This window comes from Phyllostomus hastatus, unplaced genomic scaffold (genome assembly GCF_019186645.2).
Source record: "Phyllostomus hastatus isolate PE091 unplaced genomic scaffold, TTU_PhHast_1.1 phas_contig_347, whole genome shotgun sequence".
Lineage (NCBI taxonomy): Eukaryota > Metazoa > Chordata > Mammalia > Chiroptera > Phyllostomidae > Phyllostomus > Phyllostomus hastatus.
In genome coordinates, this window is record NW_025333859.1 from 56,238 (window position 1) to 70,665 (window position 14,428).

Sequence of the window (14,428 nt, forward strand, 5' to 3'; positions counted from 1 at the left end):
CATCACAATTGAGCACATTGGTTACACAGGAATGGGACCATGTGATTACAAATCAGATCACCAAATGCAGTGGGCAGTTCTCCACAGCCCTGCTCCTGAGTATCCATTCTCTCCCCTCCTCTCCTCCCTCACCTCTCACCCAATGGGCTGACTTTGAGTATTATAGAGTTTCTTTGCTTGTTTTTGAACCTCATATAAATGAAATCATACAGCAGATATTTTTCTTCCTGTCTTTTTCACTCCCATATGCTATTGTCCTTTATCTACATTGCATTTATCTACTCTTAATTAATTTTCACTGCTGACTTACGTGAATGTAACATTTCAATATCCAACTATCTAATGTCTTTCATTGGGGATGTGAGTCTCATGCCCTGAGGGATGAAGGGCCTTTCTAGGTCCATTTCTTTTAGTCATAAAATCCCCTTTGCTGGTCCCTCCTCCAACCCATGTACCCTGGCTTCTCTTAGGGAAAGGGGAAGCACTTGCTCTGCTTGCTTTTGTTAGCAGGTGTCCTGGTGGATCACCTTGTAGGCCTGCCTGGAGTTGCTGGGCAGGCTTCCCTCTGCAGAGTAGAGGAGAAATGAGTTCCTTTAGCCACCTGCTATTGTTAGGTAGGGTCTGGGAAGCATCAGGCCTCAGTCACTTTCATTTGGGTGGGAGTGTAAGATACCCCCTCACACTGTTTTTCCCTAATCCTAGTGTACCAAATTATTTTTCCTCATTGCACCTTTCAGGGTTCTCTTTGAGTTGTGTTTTTTATTAGTAACAGAATTTATAACTGTAGTCTTCAGGAAAATGTGTCTGACACTGGGTCCATTAGATTCCACAAACACACAAAAAGATCTTTTCAGGGCTTATCTGCTTCAAAATTGGTGCAGGGCCCCCAAAACAATTTTTTAGCTTCAGTGTCTTTTATTTGTTTAATTATATGTTATTGATTATGCTATTACACTTGTCCCAATATTTTCCCCTTTGCCTCCCTCCACCCAGTGCCCCCTCTCTCTCAGACCATCCGCCCTGCATTGTTCATATCCATGGGTTATACCTATAAATTCTTTGGTTACTCTATTTCCTATACTGTATTTTACATCCCCATGTATGTTCTATAACTACCAACTTGTAGTTCTTAATTCTCTCACTTCTTCTACCATGTTCCTACACCAATCTCTGATCTAACAACAATTAAAATGCTCTCTGTAACTATGAATCTGTCTCTCTGCTCTTCTTTGCTCTTCTTGTTTGCTTAGTTTGTTTTTCAGATTCAGTTGCTGATAGATACATGTTTATTGCCATTTTATTGTTCATAGTTTGATCTTCTACTTTTTTTTATCTTCTTCTTAAATGAGTCCCTTTAACACTTCTTATACTAAGGGTGTGGTGATGATGAACACCTCTCTTTTTTTTTTTCTGGGAAGTGCTTTGTCTGCCCTTCAATTCTAAATGATAGCTTTGCTGGGTAAAGCAATCTTGGCTATAGGTCCCTGAGTTTCGTGACTTTGAATATTTCTTGCCAATTCCTTCTTGCCTGCAAAATTTCTTTGCAAAATAAGCTGACAGTCTTATGGGTACTCCCCTGCAGGTAACTAACTGGTTTTCTCTTCCTACTTTTGAGATTCTCTGTTTTTCTTTAACCTTTGGCATTTTAACTATGATGTGTCTTGAGTGGGTCTCTTTGCATTCATCTTGTTTGGGACTCTCTGCACTTTCTGGACTTGCATGTATATTTTCTTCACCAAATTAGGGAAGTTTTCTTTCATTATTTTGTGAGATAGATCTCCTGTTTCTTGCTCTGTCTCTTCTCCTTCTGGCACCCCTATGATGTGAATGTTAAATTTTATGGTGTTGCCCCACTGGCAGCTTATACTATCCTCATTTTTTTTTATTCTTTTTTTCTTCTCGTTCTGTGTGGTTGTTTTTTGCTTCCTTATGTTGTAAATCATTGATTTGATTATTTGCTTCATCCACTCCACTGTTGTTCCCCAGTAAGTTGCTCTTTATTTCAATTATGCATACTTCCTTTCTGACTGGATCTTTTTATGTTTTTGAGGTCCTCACTAATTTTCTTGAGCATCCTTATAACCAGTGTTTTGAACTCTGCATCTGACAGATTGTTTACCGCTATTTTGTTTAGTTGTTTTTCTGGAGTTTCGATCTGTGTTTTCTTTTGGGTCATGTTTCTTTGTCCCTTCATTTTGACGGCCTCCTTGTATTAGTTTCTACATATTAGTTAGAGCTACTTTTACTCCATGTTTTGGTAGTGTGGCCTAATGTAGTAGGTGTCCTTTAGGGTCTAGTGGCACAGCCTCCACTATCAACCAAGCTAGGTACTCAAAGTTTGCCCTTCAAGTGGACTGAGTACACCTTTCTCTTGCAATTGAGCCTTGGGTGCATTTGGCAAGCTAATGGGGTGGGGTGGGGATTTACCGAGACCAGTCAGGTGGAGGGACTGGTTGTTACCACAAACCACCAACTTCTGTTCTCTGTGGAGGATCAGCTGTGTAGAGGCAGGGTGGTGGTGCCCCAACATGGTCGGTAGCTGCCCACTGGGCAAACAAGTCCTGGGGTTTCCTGGGTGGTGCAGTCCAAGGTAAGCACCCACCTCTGCTTGAGCCAGGGCCACCCTGCCTAAGCTATAGGGCAATCTGAGATGGCTATTACCTCTGCTGGGACTGGGGATTCCCAGGTGAAGCCAAGCTGTGAATATAGGCTTGATTGTGTTAGTGCAATGCCTGTGACCACTGGGCAAGAGGTGTGGTATAGGGAAAGGGGGGAAGCTGGGAATTCACTGAGGCCAGCTGTTGCTTGTTTGAAAAGATTCAGGAAGTTGTGAAGCATGAACTGATACCAGCCATTCATATGGAAATGCCACTGTTAAGAGTCGGGTGGGATGGAGCCTCAGGTGATCCTAGGGCTGGGCAAACATTATTAGCTTGGTCAATTGAGTCTCAGATGTGGCACCTACCTCCTGGCTCTATGGTTCTGCCCACCTTTCTGTCTGGGAGAATGCTATCCCCCAGCTCTTGCCTTGATGCCAGATATCCCAGTCCTTCCCTGTATGCCACTGATGCCTTTCAATCTGCAACCACAGTGCTGGAGCTCAGAAGGAGTGAGTCTGTGTAAATTCTTGTGTAAATTCCCTAGAAGGAACTGCTTGGGACTCCAGAAGTTCCTCTAGTGACTCAATATCTGCTGGTTTTTGCATTCAGAAGTTATCTTCCTGGCACTGGAACCCTAAGCTGGAGGGGTCCTGATGTGGGTCTGGGACTGCTTGCTCCTGAGAGATCCCTCCTGAAATTTTATCCACAACATGTGGATGTGGCACCAGTCCATCCAGCATCTCCACCCCTCCTACCAGTTGGATGGATGTGGTTTCTTTAATTCCATAGTTGTCAGACTTCCTTTCAAATTGATTTCTGATGGTTCTGAGTGATGGGTTTCTATAATTTATCTGTAATTTTTACATGATTTTGTGAGGAGGCAAGCAGTATTTACCTATGCCATCATCTTTCCCTTTATTTTCTTAATTAAAATCTCTTAATTTTTAAAAAACTGATCTCTGAAAAACAGTAGAAAACTACATTTAGTTATGGCCAGATACTTATTTAAAACCTTATGGTGTAGATTTGTGAACATGGATAACAACTAAAATATATATTACAGAATATGCCTCATTAACCTACAAGGAAAAATGAAACTGTGATTCATAAATGTTTAGGAGTTAATTTTAAATCAAATGTACAAATGTTGCTGAAAATATTTGACAGTATGAAAATTAATTTTAATATATCTTTAATGAAAATCTTAATATACCTTTCTGTTAGATTAGGGTCCAACACTCTCATTTTATTCTCTGAATGAAGGATCCTATGACACAATACACTACATGCATCTTAAAAATATAATGCAAAGTTTCAGAATGATGATTTAAATGTTTTGTTTATTTTGAGGTAGAAACGTCTGAGTTTCCTATCACCTGCATCATGGAGTGGAGATTTTCGTAGAAGCAGTGATCATCCATGGATGTTGATAAATGGTTCAACTCCCATACTAGAGTGAGTTTTTTCTTTATTTTGTTCTGCATAAAAGGAAAACATAAAAGACAACAATCCTGAAGAGCTTTATTAATACATTTAAGTTGAATTGTAAACATGATATTCAGATTTAATGAAATGTTGATACAAATATTAAGAATGACTACCTAGTTTTGTTAATAACCAACTCTTACTATATTATATGGAAAATACACTGCCCATTTCTAAAATATTCTATTATGTTTTCATAGAATATGCTATTTGTTGTTTTATGGATTGCCCTCATATAATGTAAAAAATGATTGCACATTTTCTCCATTACAGTATAGCAGAATTGCAATTTGGTAACAGGAATTATGCTATACTACATGGAAACGGCCTTACGTCAAGTAGCTGTGAATCTTTAAAAATATATATTTGCAAGCTTAGGTTTTATGGTTAAAACTTGGATTCTGTTGGGTAACTATTTTTCATGAAATGGGAATAATATTATGATTGTGCAAGTCTTCAAATGAATTATTTGTCCTAGTAATGAAAAAAATTCTATAAGCATCACTGGAAAATAATACACACAACCAAAAGTACAGATATGCTTTCTCTCAGTGTCTGTCATTTTTTGCTCAACATTATGTTTGTGACATGCAACTTTTCTAAAAGATTGCATGTCCTGTGAGTCAATTTAAATGAACTATCAAGAACAGTCAGAGCAGAGGGGAGTGAAGAGGGGAAAATGTGACAACTGTATAGCACAATCAATAAAATACATTTTTTTAAAAAAGAACAGGCAAACCCACAGAAGTCTGAGGATATGTGGGAATAGGAAATGACTACTGATTGGTTCACTCACTGCTTCTGTTGGGGGCTAAAAACTTTCCAAATTCTGATAGTGGTGATAGCTGCAAGGCTCTGTGAATGTACTTAAAATCACTGATACACACACTCTAAATGCATGAACTGTGTGCTTTGTAATTACACCTCAGTAAGGTTTAAAAAAAAAGAAACTATGGGTTATGTTTGGGACTGCATTTACTTTAAGTAATTTATAAAGATTAGACATTTTAAAATATTGACTCTTCCAATCAAATCATGCTTTATTCTTCCATGTACTTGGTTTTCTTTCATTTCTTTACTATATTTTTAAATATTTCTATATTGAAGTCTTAAGGAAATATCAATATTGATATTTCATAGTCATGATTTTTTAAATGGCATATTTCTTTAAAAGTTTTCTTTAGTAATTTTTGCTACTTTAAAAAGATATGCAATTGAGGTTTACATGTTAATTTTGTTACATTGGTTTTATCATTTCAAACATATATTCCTTTGACTAGTTTATATAAGCATTTATTTAATTTCTTTTTCCCTGGTACAATGATTCCATTTTCTTGACCTATTACCATAGAGTAGTATTTCATTTCCAATGTTGGATAGTATGCAGAGTAAAAGTTCTATATGGATTCTTCTCTATTTTAGGGAAAAATATTTAAATATTTCATCACAAAGTATGAGTTTTGTTTTAAATGTTTTTCATTATACTTTTCACATATTAAAGCAATTATATAATTTTGCTATTTTCTACTAGGTTTTATATTTGATTGATGTTCCATTTTTATTACTGTTGTATCATTTGGGATGAGAGATGTTTCCTCTGTATAATGTTTATGAAGTAAACTACCTGTATTTCATTCAAATATTAAACCTATCTTGCATTTCTAATATAAAGCCACAATAATCATTTTGTTTTCTTCTTCTTTAAATATTAGTGCATATATAACACATATTAAGTTGCTATTTTATTACTGCTCATAAAGAGTTCTGAATGAGCTTTTATTTACATATATTATACTTGACAGCATTTATTTATTTATTTACTTATTTACTTTTGATTGTTGTTCAAGTACAGTTGTCTCCCTTTTCCTGCCACTAATTTTGCCATCCCACCCACCTTCCACCTCTCAGTGTGAATACTACCCACCTTTGGCTTTTTCCATTGTTCCTTTATACATGTCCCTTGATGACCCTTACCCTTCTTTCCCCTGTTATCCCCCTATGCCCTCCCCTCTGGTTACTGTCAGTTTGGTCTTCATTTCAGTGTCCTTTTTTTTTTTTATGTACTCATTTACTGGTGGGCATTTAGGTTGCTTCTAGTGCTTGGCTGTTGTGAATTGTGCTGCTATGAACTTTGGGCTTCACAGGTTCTTTTAAATTGGTGTTTTGGGATTCTTAGTATATAATCCCAGCAGTGAAATCCTGGGTCAAAATGCAGGCTTATTTTTAGTTTTTTGAGGAAATTCCATACTGCTTTCCACAATGGCTGTACCAGTCTGTATTCCCACCAGCAATGTACTAAGGTTCCCTTTACTCTACAGCTTTGTCACCACTTGTTGTTTGTTGATTTGTTTATGATGGCCAATCTGAATGGTTTGATGGGTATCTCATGGTGGTTTTAATTTGCATCTTCCTAAGGGCTAGTGATGCTAAGCATCCTCTCATATGTGTCTGGGCCCTCTGTATGTCCTCCTTGGAGATTGTCTGTTTAGGTCCTTTGCCTATTTTTAAATTGGGTTGTTTGTCTTCCTGGAGTGTAATTGCTTGAACTCTCTATATAGTGGAGATCAGACCCTTGTCCAAAGTGTCATTGGGAAGTATATTTTCCTGTACAGTTAGTTCCCCTTTTGTTTTTTGATGGTTTTTTTAGCCATGCGGAAGCTTTTTATTTTGATGAAGTCCTATTTGTTTATTCATTCCTTAACATCTCTTGCTCTAGGGGACATATCAGTGAAAATATTGCTGCATAGAATATCTGAGATTTCCCTGCCTATGTTCTCCTCTAGGGCTTTTATGGTGTTGCAACTTATATTTCAGTGTTTTATTCATCTTGAGTTTATTTTCGTGTATGTTAAGTTAGTGGTCAAGTATCATTTTTTTTTTTTTGCATGTAGCTGTCCAGATCACAACAACATTTATCTAAGAGGCTATTTTTCCTTTTTTTATGCTTTTGCCCTCTTTGTTCAACACATTTCCTATTAAAATAAAATGGAATATTTCACAGATAAAAAACAAACATTTCAAAATTTATATGGAATGATAAATGATCCCAAATAGCTGCAGAATATTGAGAAAGATGAACAAAGTAAGAGGGATCATAATACCTGGCATCAAACTGTATTACAAAGCTATTGTAATCAAAACATTCTGGTGCTGGCATAAGAAGAGGCATATAGATCAATGGAACAGAATAGAGAAACCAGAAGTAAACCCATGTCTCTATGGTCAGTTAATATTCAGCAGTTTTTCTTATCAAAGACATTGGAAAACATTGTTCTTTTTCTGTTTCCTGAAGACTTAATAAAAAGTACTGTATATTTTTTTAATTGTTGATCCTTTTAATTATTTTTTTCTTTTTTTCACAGTTCTGATTTGTTTTTTTTTAAAGGTTTTATTTATTTTTAGAGAGAGAAAATGGAAGGAGAAAGAGATGGAGAGAAACATTAATGTGTGTTGCCTCTCCCATGGCCCCAACTGGGAACCCAGTTTGCAACCCAGGCATGTGCCCTGAATGGGAATTGAACTAACAACCATTTGGATCACAGCCTGTGCTGAATTCACTGAGCTATGCCAGCCACAGTTCTTTCTTTCTTTCTTTCTCTCTTTCTTTCTTTCTTTCTTTCTTTCTTTCTCTTTCTTTCTTTCTTTCTTTTCCTTTCTTCCTTTCTTTCTTTTTTTAACATTTTTAAATTGTTATTCAAGTACCATTTCCTGCATTTACCCCCATACCTTCCCACCACCCCAACTGTCCCCACTTCCTTCCCCTGTTTCCACCCTCTTCTTTTCTTAACTATTATTTTTATTGTTTACATCATTACAGATATCCCCTTTAACTGCCACCCCCCATTGTGCACTTTACCCAGCCACTACCCCCATTCTCTCTGACCATCATCACTCTGTTCCCTGTGTTCAAGGTTAGGCAGATAGATTCATTGGCTTATATCTTACCTTTTTTTCATCCAGTCCCCTCCACCACCAATCCCCTCAGACAGATGTCAGTTTGCTCCATGTATCAAGGCCTTTATATTATTTTGTTCATTAGTTTATTTTGTTCTTTAGATGACATATATAAGTGAGTGCATATGGGATTTTTCTTTTTCTGATTTCACTTAGGATAATAATCCCCAATACTGTCATATTTTTAATGGTACTTTTCAGTACTAATGCCAACAGAGCCTGAAAAATGCTTTTGTAGGAAAGTTTATAAAATGAACTCAGTTCCTGTCATACAACCTACCTCTATGCCTTAGGAAACTAAAAAGAACAAACTGAGCACAAAGTCAGCAGAAGAGAGGAAATAAATATTAGGGCAGAAAAAAAAATGATCTGACAACTGAAAAACAATAGAGAGGATTAAATGAACTTAGAGTTGCTTCTTTAAAAAAATAAACAAAATTGACAAACTCTTAGCTAGACTAAGGAAGCAAAAAAAAAAAAAGATAGAACCCAAGATGACAAAACTATGAATGACAAGAAGATATTAGAACAGAAACCAAAGAAATTAAAAGGGTAATAAAAGATTACTATGAAATATTATATGCCTACAACTACACAATTTGAAAAGATGGAGATATTGTAGAAACATACACATACCAAGATTAAATCAAGAAAATATAGACATTCAAAGAGACCAATTAGTAGTCAGGGGATTGCATCTCTAATGAAAAATTCCCCATAAAGATAAACCCAAGACTATATGGCTTCTCTGGAAAATTTTAGCAAATATTTAAAGGAGAATTAGCACCAATTCACACTCTTCCAAAAAATTAGAGAGAAACAAACACTCCCAAACTCTTTTAATGAGGCCAGCATCATCCTGAAACCAAAGCCACAGAAGGGCATTACTTGAATAGAAAACTACAAGATAAAACCCCTGATAAATTTAAAACCAGAAATTCTCAATAAAATGCTAACAAACCATATTTTGCAGCACATTAATAGATCATTCACCATGATCTAATGGGATTTACACCTGGGATGTAAGGATGGTTCAACAGACAAATTAATTAATGTGATACATCACATTAACAGAATGAAAAAGAAGAATTATATGGTTATCACCATAAATGCACAAAAGCATTTGACAGAAATCCAACATTTACCATGATAAAAACTCAAAATATTGGGCCTAGAAGATACATATTGCAACAAAAGCAGTAGTATTGTGTACATTAATGACTAAATTTCTGCCAGAGAAGTAAGGAAGTCAGTATCATTTACAATGGAATCAGGAACAGTAACATACTAGGAATGCATTTAACTAAAAAGATGAAAGATCTCTATGCCAAAAATGACAAGATATTGATGAAAGAAATTGAAGACAAATAAAGGTATTCCATGTTTATATATTGGAAGAATTAATAGTGTTAAATTGCCAATATTGCCCAAGTTCATCTAAAGGTTCAATGCAATCCCTATCAAGATTGCACAGACAGATTTTAGAGAAGTGGAAAAAAACCACTTCTACATATATGAAACCAAAAAGGCTTTGAATAGTCAAATACATCTGAGGAAAAAGAACCAAGCAGGGGCATCACACTTCCTGATTTCAAGCTATACTATAAAGCTATAGTCCTCAAATACTGTATAATTTCATATGTAAAATCCAAAACTGACAACAAAAACAGGTCACATGAAAAGACATCAGACTAGTGGTCCAAAGGTGGGGATTCGGGCAGACAGTGGATTAAAAGAAGGTGGTCAAAAAGTCAAAGTTCAGCTCTAAATTAAATAAATATAATGATGTAAGTACAACATAACTATCACTAACCCTGCTGTGAGATACACAGTAGTTTCCCCAGTGTGTGCAGGGTATACATTACAAGACTCCCAGGAAATGCCTGTATCCATGAAAAGTACTGAACCCTATTGTGTACTATATTTTTCCTACATGTACACACCTATGATAAAGTGTAATTTATAAATTAGGTACATGAAGAGATTAACAATAATAATCAATAATAACACAGAACAATTATAACAATATAGGTTAACACAAGTTTTGTTAATGTGGTGTCTTTCTCTCTCAAAATCTTACTGTTCTGTACTCACCCTCCTTTTCCACATGATGATGTGAGATGATAAAATGCCTACGTAATGATACGATTTGAGTTGAATGACATAGGGATTGAGACATAGCATTAGGTTGGTGGTGACCTTCTGTGAATATGTCAGATAGAGGGTTATTAGTTTTTGATGATGTTAGACAATCGAGTCATGACAATGTTGATGGCAGGGTGTCAGGAACAGACCATGTCAGTGGTTAGAGGTAGAGAGTTAAAGGGGTTTTTGCTGAATAGTTTTGGTAGGACACTATAATTGGAAGTTGCTGTGTCTTTCTTTTCATTTCATGAACACAATGCTGCAAATGTTGTAATCCTTCAGTGATCATACGGGTAATTCTAATGCTGCATTCCACCCAATGATTTATTTCCAGGAGGTTCATGAATAAGTGAGAGTTGAAAACAAGCACCATGATATCATAACAGGGTTGCTCAGTGATTTTGAACAGAAGTGCTGCAAGAATCTTTAAAACATGCAATACCTGACTAGTCAGGGACACTGACCTTTTTTCCCTTAGATTGTCAAAGTAAAAAATGACAACAACCAACACATCAATATCCATCCTGTGTGAATGCAATTTTCTCAACAATAAATATACAGACCATATATAGAGTTGGATCTTATTGATCATGGCACATAATAAGCTTGTGTCTGATTGGTTAATTCTTGATACAGAAATCCAGAAAGTATTGAGCCATGTAATATGAAAAGTAGAGACACTTATTAAGGGAGATACTAGATATAAGAAATCTTATACAAATGATAATGATATCTCGGTCTCCTTCAAAGCAAGCACCTTGGGATCTCACAGAATTCTCCCAGCATCTCTTCCACTGTTCAAAATACTCCGCAAAATCCTTTCTTTGATTTTTCATCAAATGTGCTGTTCTGTTCTCCTGAATCTAATCAATGGTCTGGAATCTCTTCCCTTTTAAAGGTGATTTTAATTTTGGGGATATTCAGAAGTCACAGGGTGCCAACATCTGGGCTGTAAGGGTGCTGAGTCACCTGGGTGATTTGTTTCACCAAAAAAACTCTGCATGAGATGTGATGCATGAGCAGGCACATTGTTGTGATGAAGCTGAAATCACCAGAAGCCCATAGCTGCTGCTGTTTTTGTCCTATTGCATCCTTCAAATGACAAAGGACATTGAGGCAGTACTTATTAATGGTTCAGCCTCGAGAGGTGTACTCATGATGGACACCACCTTCCCAATGAAAAACCACAGTTAATGTGGTATTGACCTTGCTGCAACTTTGCTGTGCTTTCCTCATGCTTGGAGAACCAGGTGACTTCCATAGTGACAACTGGGCCTGCATTTCTGGATCATAGCCACAGACCCATATTTCATCTCCAATTTTGATCATCTTGAGAAAATCTGGTTGATTGGTCTCAGTTTGAATCAATCATTAGCAAGTGCAGCACGATATTCCTCCTGCTCAGGTAGCAGAGGCCACTGAAGGGATTTTCCCATGCTAAGATCCTGCATCAGAATCTAAGACACAGAGGAGGAAGACGGCAGTGAGGTAGGAGGGAGCAGATTCCACTGCTTCCTACACATGTGAGAAAATCCTAGCTGATCTACAGCAGAAGAGAGCAAACTGCCTGCAGTACCCCAGCATATATGAAAATAGGAGACCAAAAATTGTAGAGGATGTTGAAAAACCAGATGGTAAGGATAGTACTTCAGGACAATAAGGTCCCAGTGACCAGTGTGGGGACAAGGGTGGCTGCAGCCCCAGGCCCCTCACCCCCTGGGTCTGCCACAGGGTTCTTGGGAGAGAGCTGGATCAACTGCTCCCTCCACAGCCAAACAAGATTTGAACAGCACTGGAAGAGACCTTGTTGCTTGAAGTGCAGAGAGGGAAATATGGACTAAGTAGCCAACACACAGGGACTGTGCACACCCACAGAGACTGTGGATGCCTGCCTGGGAGTGTTGAGAGTTGGGCCTTAAGGGGTCCTGACCCAGAAAGTCCCTAGTCTGGCTGGAGAATTGGGCTGTGCGTGAGGCCAGGCCATTGTATGGAGTGGCAGGCTTAAGGAGGAGGAATTTCTCAACAAGCAAAAGTGAAAAAAGAGACACTGTTTGGGGAATACTCCTGCAGCAGTCACTCTGGCCTCCTCCCCAGTCAGTCAGGCAATTCTGAAGCCTGTAACCTTGGAAAGAGTGTGGGCCAGAATCTGTGGGACCTGAGTCCACCTTGCCAAATGTGAATGCCCAGAAACCAGGAGCGTGCACTCTGTAGAAGGCCAGGAGCCCACATTTGTAACCCTGGGGAGAGTGTGCTCTGAGGAAGGCCTGGATCCCACACCAAGGGCCTATGGAGAGGTCCCAGGCTAGCCCTGGGGAGAGTGCACACTAGGCTGACTAAGTGCTGATCAGCATGGGAGAAGGACAAATACCATATGATCTCACCTTTAACAGGAACCTAAACAACAAAACAAAGGAGCAAGCAAAATATCACCAAACACATTGAAATAGAGAACAGGCTGACAGAGACCAGAGGGGAGAGGGGAGGGAATTTCAGAGGAAAAGGGGAAGGGTTGATAGGAACAATTATAAAGGACACAGGGACAAAAACTAAGGGGTGGTACAAATGGGAGGGAGGTGGGGAGGGGTGAGGGAGTGGGCTCAGATGGGAGTAAAAAAGAGAAAACTGTACTTGAACAATTAAAATTAAAAAAAAAAAAACTAAGACACAGTAGTTTTTGGAATCCCCAGATCAGCTGCTTGTTCATGCATTGTCAGTTGCCCATCTTTGTTGAATACAGACCTTACATTCTCAGGTGTTTTGTTGGTTGTAGACCTTCCAGGACATGGGTTACTTTTACTAGACTCTCGACCACCTTTGAAGCATTTCTGCCACATTTTATTGCTTGCTCTGCACTCATTGCACCATCTTTGAAAGCTTTCTGAATCATCCAAGTAGTTTCCATGGAGGAATGTTTAAGCTTATCACAAAATTTGGTGTAGGTTCATTGCTCTATACTTCCTCAGTCATTCTGAATGTGACAGCCACACAGTACACATGCTCAGTCAGTGGAGTCTGCTGCCCCCACTGAATAGTGCAGTGCAGTTTTCATTGTTCACACATGTGCATTCCAGTCCACTATCCTTGGCTGCCATGTTACAATGGTGTCATGCAAACCATTCTCATTACATTAACAATGGCTGGACTTTTTTCAGACAGATATCATATACAATTACGGGCACCTGATATTTTAAAAAGTCACACTGAAGTAAAAAGAGTAGGTAATATTATTATTATTTTTTATAAGTCAATTAAAATTATACCTACATTTTTTCACATCTGCAAAAAACACTTTTTGGTGTGTCACAGGATTTTAGTAATTAGTTAATTGTGCCATTACAGGTGAAAGGTTGAAAGTCACTGGTCCAATGACACAGACAGCTGTTATGTAATTAGTAGTTGGGTAACACAAACACTTTGAATATCCTCTGTATTCTTCATTTCTTTTAATTCTTACTGTATGAGAAGGTGGATGTTAGCTGAACCTATTGTGATAATCATTTTGCAACAAATGCAAATCAAACATGAAGTAAATTTTAGTTTCTTTTGATGCCCCTGTGTCATTTAAATTGTCCTTCAGAAGTTTGTCATTTAAAGCACATATTCCTATTAAATTAAAGACAATTAGTAGTGTTTGAAAATGAATCAACAAATATGTAATTAGTAGTTCTGTAACAATTTAATCTCTGCCATGGTGATATAGTTCAATATTGTTTAATGTTTTATCCTTCACAGAGATATGATCTTTTCCAAGGGAAATCTAAATAACAGTTAATAGTAATAAAATGAAGGAAGGAATCTTAAGAAGCAAGGCAAAAAATTGAGAAAAATGTATGACATTAGTGATTGTGACAGTTACCATAACAATGAAAATGTGATTTTCAGAATATTGCTGACAAGTGTCATCAAAAATCTATTGTTTATGGAATTATGATTTTAAAATTGTTTCCATTGTGATAGAAATGGCATAATGAGAATATAAGGAAGAGAAATATGCAAAGCCAAAATTAAATAACCCTGTCTAGGAGTAGAATTTAAACATGTAACAAATTCTTAACCAGGTCTAAGATTTCAGAGTCTGTGATTAAGATGGAAGTAAATTCACAGCATAAGTGCTCCAGTCTTTGTCCCCTAATACCTTTCAGAGTAAGAATACAATTTCTAGATGCATTTGTCAATGGACAAACTGAATGATACACTAACAGCTCCAAATCTCCTAGATTCTGGAGGTGTGTGATGAGATACAC